Below are 11,691 nucleotides of genomic sequence, written 5' to 3'. Positions count from 1 at the left end.
GGAGTCTGCAAAGGAAGAGCTGTGGCTGTCTGCAACAGCAGTAATGACAGTGTGCCACCCACTTTCATCTTATTCTATCCTTCCTTTTTGGTCATTCCAGGAGAATGCAAACCACAGATGGGGCTGAAAGGGCCAGACAGGTGCCAGACACTAGATTCTTCACCGCCTATAAAGGAGAGATTCCTGCACCTCATGGGAGAAGACCAGGACTACCAATAGATATCAAGACATCTATGAACCACTCTTCATTCCACTGTAACTCTGACAGTAACCCTACCGTCAATCTTATTAGTTACATATTATTTCAAATCACTGGCCACAACACCTTTTCTCATCTTGCAGATACTGCTAGCATGTTCACCACTTTGATGGCTCCTGAGAAACCAGCTCCTTGACATTTAAGGACCTGGGTACCAAAGTCTCAGAAGAAACATCAGTAAGGCTGTCTTCTGCACCCACCACAAACTCAGAGCAAACACCTTGGTGGGAATCTTAGCTTTAAAAAAAGTGTGGTAGCACAAAACTGATGAGAATTTCATTGCAACATGTCCACAGCTTGGTGAACAAGAATAACCAGGCTCCTGGCTCTTGGGTGTCCGCATGAAGCCAGGCTCCTGCTCAGCTCCAAGCAGGCAATACCCCTAGACTTACTATTATGGAGCATTACCCACTGTCAGGACTGTAGGGCATGGACCTCTCCTCACTGGAAGCACCCCAGCAGATACCTGACCATGTACATGGCTTCTTTTTTGCCGCACACATGCTGTTTACTATGAAAACTGCTTGCACACAGTGCAGATGTGAGATTGATGTAGCACGCAGCCATACAGTATGATGTCAACCCTTTGCCACTACCACACCCCCAACCCCCCTCCACCTGCACCCCCACCAATCGAGTACTGCTGATCAGTGCAGGAATTGGGTTAACACGTAGATTAATGCTAAGTGAGTGGTCTGCAAGTGAACAGCCCCAAGATGCAGCCGGGTCCAGTCAGTGAGCTGGAGGTGTTTCCCTGTGCAAAGCGTCCTTGTTGCAGCTGTTCAATGGTGTGCTCTGCAGTACACATATGCTTTCTGCGTGTCCTGCAAATATATCAGATGTACTGTGATGGTGAAGGGTCAGCAAATGTCAAATACCAATTCCATGGACAAGGGATGCAGGCATGCCGGTTCCCATGGATCATGTCCTCAGATACAAGCAAGATTGAGCTCTCAGTTAGCTGAAATTGAAATTTCTTGACATTGAATTTAAATCAACGTGATTGGTAAGACAGGAAGCTGAAACATAACGAAGCAAATGGGGCTATTAACAAAGTGTTTAACAAGGAATAAGTTCCCTTAATTGGTAATGTGCCACTTCCTAGGATGAAACTGTCTACACTGTTCGTCAAAAACACAAAAGATGGAACACCATGCTCCCAATGTCAATAGGCCTTGCTGACATGCCATCCAATTCTGCCACAAATCTTGCCATAGCCCACATTGCTCACAACCCTAAGATGCTGCCCATCCACAATGACTACCACCGACAAACCTGACTGGTGTTTTGGGGACAGAGAGGTGAAAATGAGGCACTCAAACGATAAGGTGTTCAAAACAAAAAAAAAAGGAGTTCAACAGAATATTTACATAAAAAAGGTGGCATGGAATGGCAGGGGAATAAGAATCTTGGGGAATTGGAGGTAGGCAATTGGGACATCAAGGGGGCTGAGTCAGAGCGATCGATCAAGGGAATAGGTGGGAACTGTATATTGAGACAATGGAACACTGTGGGGTCATGCTGGTGAGCTGAAACAGGAATGGAAAAGGGGAAAAAGGAAAGGGAAAAAGGGAAAAGAATGGTGAAAAGCCTTGCTTGGAAAGCAGTATGGAAATGGGCTCAGGAAGGTCAAAGATAATCATGGATGAAGCCAGCTGGAAGAGAAGCCTGAAGCATACCAGAGGCCTGTTGTTTATACAGCTGAAGGGCAACGCATATTCAATAACATTGAGGTGAGGGAAGATGAGATGAGTTTGGGGTAGGTGCTGTGGCAGTGATGGTCCATGTGAAAATCTGCAGAACCTTTCACTACCCAGGAACCTGGATCTTATGGACATGGCAGTGAAGCCATTCTACATGCTCTTAATTCCAAGGTGGCAGAGCTGTATAGCTCTGAGAGGTCACAGAGTCAGAATGAGCAACATGCCACATGCATGGAATGTACCATAATGGAGGAAGTGAGGACTGCAGATGCTGGACATCAGAGTCGAGAGTGCGGTGTTGCAAAAACACAGCAGCTCAGGCAGCATCTGAGGAATAGGAGAGTCAACGTTACAAGCATAAGCCCTTCATCATTCCTGATGAAGGGCTTTTGCCCGAAATGTTGATTGTTCTGCTCTTCGGATGTTGCCTGACCTGCTGTGCTTTTCCAGAACCACATTCTCAACAATGTACCGTAATGCTCAAATTGACAAATTTCTTCGACATGGCTGAAGGAAGAAGACAAGCAAGTCATGCAGTGTGGATCTCACCTCGTAAAGGTGGCTGAAGATTAGGCTTTCACTTAAGACCAGCCTGATTAGGACCAAACATTAGGTTAACCGGACATGTTCTCAAAAGGAAACAATATTTCTTTCTCCATATTTGTTCACAGATTCTTCCTTGAATGAAAAATGATTGGCCATTTCAACTCAGGAGCTGTACTGGCTGCAGAGAAGCAGCAGAAGGTGGGGATGGAATGCCCAGCACTTAGAGTAGCAAAGACCCAAGGCACAGAGGCTCTAATGGTGGATCATCAAGCAGCATCTGAAGAGGGAACCAGGGTATTCAGAGTAAATGTACCGACAGGAGTTCTATTGTTAGCATTGTAGCTACCGAAAGTTGACTGAAAGGCAGTGCCACTGGTGTCTTTGCATAATTAAGGACGTTGTCACCTTTATTTGCCATATCCTGAAGTGCAATACCTGTGGTGCCGATGATTATTGCAAGACTGAATGTCTTCCCCACCTTTCAAGGCTCACTGGGACTTCTGTAGCATCTCCCAGTCATCACTCTCAAATGCCTTTGAGAGTTTACAGATGCCTTTTTTAGGCACACGCATTTGTTTTTGCACACACCATGGATCCAGAAAGCTAGCTAAACACAACTGTCAAATTTGCCTCTATTGCTAGGTCCCCTCAGATCATATTCTGTACACATGCAGCACTGAGAGCTACTTGGCATCAAGAGGATTCCTGCATAGAACCAATCAGAAGCCTTAACAGATAAAAAGAGACCACACTGATTATCTACAAAGTCATATATAGGAGAAGAGGACTTGGTTCTATACAAAAATGACATCTATGCATCCAAAATGATTTCAAAGTAATTTAACCTTATTTTTCATACTTCTAGGTTTGGATCCTATGTAATAAAAAGATGCAGATGAGCTTGACGAAGCCTGATGCCATTTTTACTACTTCACGTCAGGTGACTTTAGTGGGCATTGTCTGGTGGTGTGCCCAGAGGGCTCTGATCTGCTGGTAGTTGCAACCTCATTGGCTTAACCAGAATGAGGTAGATGGAACCCAAGGAATAAAAGTGGAGATGCTATGTACCTCTAGAGTTTTCAGAAATGCTGATCACTGGGAGGTCTCCTCCAACCTGTCAGTGCACAGTGGCACCCTCCATCACTCCTTGAGGAATGGGAAACCTGGAGGGAGGTCAAAGTGCCTTGGCCCCTTCTCAGCTAGCCAGTGAATAAATGCATCCTTAGCTTGAGTGCTGAAGTGAAGGTACTCACATGCATCGCACTGATACTAAATATTATGATGAACTGGGTTATCCATAGTAGCCACCACCTGTCCACAGTAGCAGACAAGCACTCACATGCCAGAGTATCAAAATGAAAAGATGAGTAGAGTAATTTGTTCCTGTCTAAACTTGGTCTCTGACACTTCTACCAAACATTCCATTGATTACCAATGCATCACCATCAGCTCATTAATGGACAAATCGACAGAGGTTCATCATCAGTGTTAGGTTCATCATTGGCACATTTTCTAGAAGTCATCTGAATGTCAAAGATCCCAACTGTAACTTTCTGAGCTGCATAAAAAAAAATTTGGAGCATTGTGAGTTACCACTCTTACCCAAGATATTTTTAGATGTTGCTGCTTCATGCGCAGCTGGAAGAGATAAGAGTGGAAGCTTTCTCACTGGATCACAGTAGATATTCAATGTCTTCTTCAAACTAGACATCATCTGCTTACTGTTCTGCTAGCTGTGCTCAAGAGCCCTATGCTGCATTAACCCCAGCCTCACACACCAGTTAGACACGTTCCCGCTTTTTGTGCGCATTAGTCTCCCGCAGAAGGACAGAAATATGAAGAAATGTATGGATATGTGATCACTTTCTCTGCATTCATAGATATAGATTAAGATGTCAATATCCAGAGCAATGAAAGCAAGCTTTCAAATCATTTAGTGGTACAGACCTAGACATTGTCAAAAACAAAAGGAACATTTTGACAAATTATTTTGTCTTGCATTCATCAGGAAAATGAGATGCTTGGGACCCTGCAGTTTTCAGGATTTAATTTTGAGTTCAATAAGTTTAGGGCCTCAGCACCTTCTATGTCTTTACCTCACCCTACACACCAGGCCTTGTTATCAATGGGCTGACACCATAACCAACCCACTGTCTCCTACTAATAGTGGCCATGAACAGCAATCACCACCATCCCACCAACCACCACCCACCCCACCCCCCACCACCACCCCCCGTCCACCCCACCCCTGCCACTTCACCAACCTGTTCTTAGCTACGATCAGTTCTGAAGAAAGGTCAGTGTACCAAAAACATTATTTCTGCTTTCAGTCCACAGATGCTGCCAGACCTGCTGAGTTTTTCCAGCAATTTCTGTTTGTATTTCACCAGGATATTGCCTGGGATGGAGTATTCTAGCTGGTTACCACTACTCGTTACCGCCGTTTCATTTACCCGTGGTTTACTGTGGCCCGAACATATAAAAGGGAACATTTCAGAACCAAGGACCAAGAGGCCACTGGGAAGGGAGATTTCCCATTTAAATTAATGGGTTTGCACCTATCCGTGGTTTCGGGCTTCTGCGGTTGGCCCTAGAATGTATCCCCTGTGGATATGGGGGGGACTACAATATATATCTTGCAGAGCAACGAATTAAATCATTTTGGACATGTCCTTCTGCACTGAGACAATTCAAAACTTTGGCATGCATTTCTTTACTTTTTTCTTAGGTTGATTATTAAAACATTGACTGTGATGTTTGAATGGTCAGACAACGTACATAGTTAAATCTTGCAGGACACTGTATGTCATTGCATCCTGCACAAAATCCCGCATTCTAAATAGGTATAGAACAGGCACAACAGATGTAGTTGCAGCAGAGATTTTGCTGAGGAAGATAGGACTGAACAGATTCCAGTAACTTTCCCCACAAGAGATTAGATTACAGAAAGTCTATAAAATTTTCTTTCCTACACTTAAATAATATACACATGCTGTGCATAGGCCCATTATACTATAGCTAAGAAGAAGGTAAAGAAAGGAGTTTGCTCCGGTATTTTGAGTACAGAAGGGTTTGGATGCCATAAAATCACAGATTCCAATGTCAGTGATCTACACAAGGTTAGGCAATTGACATTGAGATTTATCCCAGTGCTTGAGTAGGTTGACTGATAACAGATTGCTATCTTCAGTATCAGTGCGTAATGTGACGTTCTGCCACTTTGATTTGGGATTATTATTATTCAGTAATGCTACTCATGTCAAAGTGCACTGAAAATGTAAACACGGTAATGACAGATTGAATGTAGTGAGGGCTAACCAGTCTCTTAGACAGTCAATCTTGAATATTGTAGAATAATTTTCCCAGGGCTTTTGGAGGTGAGCTTGAAGGTGGCAGAACTGGGAGAAATGAAGGAAAAATACTGTAGATGATGAAAATCCGAAATAAAATCAAGAAAGAAAACTGGGGAAATTCAACAGGTTTGATAGTATATGTGGAAAGAGAAACAGGCTTAACCTGGAGTCCAATATGACTTCCTTTGATTGAAAGGTGCTGGATAATGATGTTCTTTCTGTCATTCAGAGCTGGAAATTGAGCAAGTAGAACAAATGTGAGTGCCAAGAGCAAAAGACAGTGTCATCAAGGCACTGAGGCTGGGTGAAGATCCAAGGATTTTGAAGCAAGACAGAAAGAATGTGGAAATTCTAGACATAAACTTTGTCTTCCTTAGACTCTGGGGAGGTACCAGAAGACTGGGCAGTTACAAACATCAGGGCCACGTTTGAGAAAGGTTGTAAGGATAAACTCAGCATTACAGACAAGTCAATTTAACTTCAGTGATAGGGAAGTTTCGAAAAGACAGTTATCAAGGTAGAATTAGAGATTACATTGAGTTAATTTGGGAGTTTGGATTTCTGAAGAGGAAATCATGTTTAAATCATTTGGAGTTTTTTGAAGAGGCAACAGAAAGATTAATGAGGGTAACACTATTGATATTGTGTACATGGACCTTCAGAAGCTTTTCATACACTGCCACACAGATTTGGAGGAAAATTATAAGTCATGGTATTAAAAAAAAGTGAGTAGAAACATGGAGACAAAATTGATTCTGATGGATTTCAAAGATAGTAATGGTCAGTGGATTTTTTGGGGGCTGGAGCAAGATTTGTTGGGATGGGGGAAGAAGTGTTGGTATTTTTCTGATATATATTAATGATCTAGATCTTGATGTGGAGGGGACAATTTCAAGTTTATATCTGATCCAAAACATGGAAAAATTATAATAGTTGGGGGGACATTATGGGACTTCGCAGGACTTGATAAGTTGGTGGAGTGGGCAGATAGGTGGGCAGATGTGTTTCATTGCAGAGAAGTGAGTGGTGATGCATTTTTTGGTAAGAGGAGCATTGAAAGACAACACAAAATAAGGCGTACAGTTCTAAGGATGAGTGCAAGAGCAGAGGAATCAGGGTGTATATGTGCATAGATCATTGAAAGTGGAAGGACAGGTATCAGAGAGCTGTAAGCACACAGTAGACTTGGCTTTATTAGTAGGTGCATAATACAAGAGCAAGAAGGGGAGTTTGAACTTGTATTAGACACTTCCTTAACCTCTGCTGGAGTATTATGTACACTTCTAAGTGCCACATTATAAGAATGATGTAAATGCATTGAAGAGAGTGTAGAAGTAATTTATAAGATTTAAGGATAAAAATCTTCAGTTTCAGAGGATAGATTTAAGAAGTTGGGACTGTTCTCCATGGAGAGAAGGCAGCTCAGGGGAGATCTGACAAAGGTTTTCAAAATCATGAGTTGGCTGGACGGAATGAATGAGGTGAAACTGTTCCCATTTGCAAAAGGAACAAGAATTATCTTTAATAGTTATGCCTAAATTTAAAGTGATGTTCAAAAGAATCAATGGTGAAATGAGGAAAGCCTTTTTCACTCAGTGAGTGGGTAAGGTATGAAATGCACTGCGCACAGATTCAATTGAGGCATTTAAGAGGGCATTGGATGATCATTTGCTTCCAAATAATGTACAAAAGCCCTGGGAAAAAGCAGGAAATTTGAACTAAGTCATGATGTTCATTTGAAATGCCTTCGCAGGTACAATGGGCTGAATAGCCTCCTGCATTATAACAAGACTGTGATTCTGAAACACACTGCGAAGATTTGCTACACTAAATGCCTTATATAAATACAAGTTTCTGTTATAGGATTTAACAAATTTCAAATGACAGTGTTGGCGTTTGGAAGAGTTTCGATTCAAATCCTAGGCTTTATACAAAGAATGTGGTCTCCATATTAGAATACGGAGTATACCAAAGCACAATATCAAGTTCGCAGGATGCCTTAATTATTTTGGTCTAATTAATGATATGTGAATTATGGTCACTTTTGTGCTAGCCAAAAGATTATTTTTAGCCAGGTCTTCTTGTCTTTGTGTGAATTTTGATTCTCTTTAAATTTTTATAATTAAATTAGATTTTAAATCTTATTTTCAGCATTGTAATATTCTGCTCCACAGAGAAATAAAAATACAAAATTTGAAAAAGCAGAAACTGAATTAATTACTCGGATTTTAAAATCTTTTCAGATATAATCTTTTCTGAGTCACAGAGTTCCAGGTTCAAAGTCCCCTCTAGGTCTTGGAAACAAAAGTTGAAGCTCACATTCCAATGCTATGCTGAAGGATCAGTGTAATGCCAGAGGTCCCATGTTTTACATGAGATGTTAAACATAGGCCCTATCTGCCTCCATGCTTGGGTGAATGTAAAATATCCCGTGGTATTATTTCCAAAAAAGATCAGGGCAGTTATCCGTTGTGTTCTGCTCTTACTTTCAATCAACATCAGCAAACAGGTTGCTACTTGATCATTATCATATTGCTATGTGCATATTGGCTGTTGTGTCACCTGTGACTGACTATACTTCGAAAAGTACTTCAATAGGTGTGAGGTGCTTAGAGACATCTAGTGGATAAAAAATTACATAAATACAAATTGTTCTTTCTTTCCTTGTGAAAAGAAAGAACCATAAACCCCAGAATTTTACAGTAAAGGAAGAAATAATTCACCCACATCATCCTCCTGGCACTTTGAATGTTAATTTTCAAAGTCAAATTCTTATGTCTATTTTCTATCATTATTCCTCAAAAATATTTATTCACTTTTAAAAAGTTCTGATGGATTCTATTTCATTATTCTTCATAGGATATACCACAAATCATGTATATAAATGAAATCTCCTAATTTATGCCCCCTAGTTACTAACTTAACTAGGTTAGATTACATTCCTTACAGTATGGAAACAGGCCCTTCAGACCAACCAGTCCACACCGATCTTCCGAAGAGTAACCCACCCAGACCCATTCCCCATGCACCCAACACTATGGACAACTTGGCTTGGTCAATTCACCACACCTACACATCTTTGGATTGTGGGAGGAAACCAGAGCACCCAGAGGAAACTGACGCAGATACGGGGAGAACGTGCAAACTCCACACAGACAGTCACCCAAGGTGGGGTTTGAACCTGGATCCCTAGCGCTGTGAGGCAGCAGTGCGAACCACTGAGCCACCATGCCACCTTGACAAATGCAAAGCATTATCTAACGTTTTCCTTATTTTGAACACCTTGATTAGATCTCCTCTTAATCTATTTGTTTTTATGAGAAGAGCAGCAATTTCTCTGGTAAGAATATTTTTAGGTTGAATGTATGAAAAAGGTAGTGTCAGGTTCTCTGTTCCTTCACAGGATTTAAAAATGTTTTCTGGTTTCATTCACTTGAATTTCAAAGCATGATGATTACAGAAGCAATGAATTGTGAGGATACTAGAGAATCATGAATATGCGTGCAAAGAATATACAGTTGAAACTTTATTGCTGGAACAGCACAGCAGGTCAGGCAGCATCCAGGGAACAGGAGATTCGACGTTTCGGGCACAGGCCCTTCTTCAGGAATGAGCAGAGAATATACAGCTCCTCAAAGAATCTCCTCAAAGAATATACAGCTTGTCTGTGGAGTGTGATATAAGAAAATTACATTAACTACTTAAAAAGGTTAGATTTCTAAAATATCCTGAAATAAATGTAGACAATATTCCTCGACAAATTGAAGCAAATTTTAATGCAGTGCAAAGTGTGCAATCACTTTCAGACGTAAACCAAATATTAATATTTTATATGATTGTTTATTTTTTTGAACAGCCATCCAAGGACAAGTATAATTAAACATAAAACATATATTATGTTTGAGTAAAAGCCTTTTTTTCTGTATGGACCAAATAGATTAAACAGCCTTAATACTGTGAAAATCTTACTTAGGCTTTAATAAGACTAAGACAGCAGAACTAGGCTATTGGCCTCTCAAGTCACTCTGCCATTTGATCATGACTGTTAATCAATGCATTCTCCTGCCTTCTCCCCCTAACCCTTGATTCCCTTACCAAATCAAGAACCGATCCATCTCAGTCTTAAATCGACTCAATGACTTGGGCACACAGCTGTCTGTGGTAAAAACAATGACTGAAGATGCTGGAAACCAGATTCTGGATTAGAGTGGTGCAGTTCAGGCAGCATCCGGGGAGCAGGAAAATCGACGTTTCGGGCAAAAGCCCTTCATCAGGAATACAGCTTTCTCCATCGATATCCAATCACTCTACACCTCCATTGATATCCAATCCCTCTATACCTCCATCCGCCATGACCAGGGCCTCCAAGCCCTCCGTTTCTTCCTCTCCGAGGTCCCCAACAGTACCCTTCCACCGACCCTCTCATTCGTTTGGCCGAACAGGTCCTCACCCTTAATAATTTTTCCTTCGAATCCTCCCACTTCCTCCAGATCAAAGAGGTAGCCATGGGCACCCATATGGGTTACATCTATGCCTGTCTCTTTGTTGGCTATGTAGAACAGTCCATGTTCCGTAATTACACCGGCACCACTCCGCACCTCTTCCTCCGCTACATTGATGACTGCATTGGCGCCATCTCGTGCTCTTGCAAGGAGGTTGAGCAATTCATCAGCTTCACCAACACATTCCACCCAGACCTTAAATTTACCTGGACCATCTCTGACACCTCCCTCCCCTTCCTGGACCTCGCCATCTCCAATAATGATGATCGACTTGACACCGACATTTTTTACAAACCCACCGACTCCCACAGCTACCCGGATTACACCTCTTCTCACACTACCTCCTGCAATAATGCCATCCCGTATTCCCAATTCCTCCGCCTCCGCTGTATCTGCTCCCAGGAGGACCAATTCCACCACAGAACACACCAGATGGCCTCCTTCTTTAGAGACCGCAATTTCCCTTCCCTCGTGGTTAAAGATGCCCTCCAACGCATCTCGTCCACATCCCGCACCTCCGCCCTCAGACCCCACCCCTCCAACCGTAACAAGGACAGAACCCCCCGGTGCTCACCTTCCACCCTACCAACCTTCGCATAAACCAAATCATCTGCCGACATTTCCGCCACCTCCAGACAGACCCCACCACCAGGGATATATTTCCCTCCCCACCCCTTTCCGCAAAGACCGTTCCCTCCATGACTACCTGGTCAGGTCCATGCCCCCCCAACAACCCACCCTCCCATCCTGGCATCTTTCCCTGCCACCGCAAGAATTGCAAAACCTGCGCCACACATCCTCCCTCACCTCCATCCAAGGCCCTAAAGGAGCCTTCCACATCATCAAGGTTTTACCTGCACATCCATCAATATCATTTATTGTATTCGTTGCTCCCGATGCGGTCTCCTCTACATTGGGGAGACTGGATGCCTCCTTGCAGAGCGCTTTAGGGAACATCTCTGGGACACCCGCACCAATCAACCACACCGCCCTGTGGCCCAACATTTCAACTCCCCATCCCACTCTGCCGAGGACATGGAGGTCCTGGGCTTCCTTCACCGCCACTCCCTCACCACCCGACGCCTGGAGGAAGAACGCCTCATCTTCTGCCTAGGAACACTTCAACCCCAGGCATCAATGTGGACTTCACCAGTTTCCTCGTTTCCCCTTCCCCCACCTCACCCCAGTTCCAAACTTCCAGCTCAGCACTGTCCCCATGACTTGTCCTACCTGCCTATCTTCTTTTCCACCTATCCGCTCCACCCTCCTCTCTGACCTATCACCTTCATCCCATCCCCATCCACCCATTGTACTCTTTGCTATCTTCC

General features: G+C 42.9%; 1 long non-coding RNA gene across 2 annotated transcripts in view; it reads right to left on the bottom strand.

Moving 5' to 3' along the window:
- Positions 1-9,380: 9,380 nt before the first annotated feature.
- LOC148141165 (uncharacterized) overlaps positions 9,381-11,691 on the bottom strand; it is a 73,855-nt gene continuing 71,544 nt past the window's right edge. For both annotated transcript variants that reach the window (XR_015752796.1, XR_015752797.1), the window contains one exon: positions 9,381-9,526. This is a non-coding gene — a long non-coding RNA (uncharacterized LOC148141165). The remainder of the gene's footprint in view (positions 9,527-11,691) is intronic.

Source organism: Chiloscyllium plagiosum, unplaced genomic scaffold, assembly GCF_037043375.1.
Source record: "Chiloscyllium plagiosum isolate Xiang-an unplaced genomic scaffold, Cpla_swu_hap1 HiC_scaffold_34, whole genome shotgun sequence".
Lineage (NCBI taxonomy): Eukaryota > Metazoa > Chordata > Chondrichthyes > Orectolobiformes > Hemiscylliidae > Chiloscyllium > Chiloscyllium plagiosum.
The sequence above is the reverse complement of the archived record's forward strand: the minus strand, read 5'-3'. Positions and strand labels throughout refer to the sequence as shown.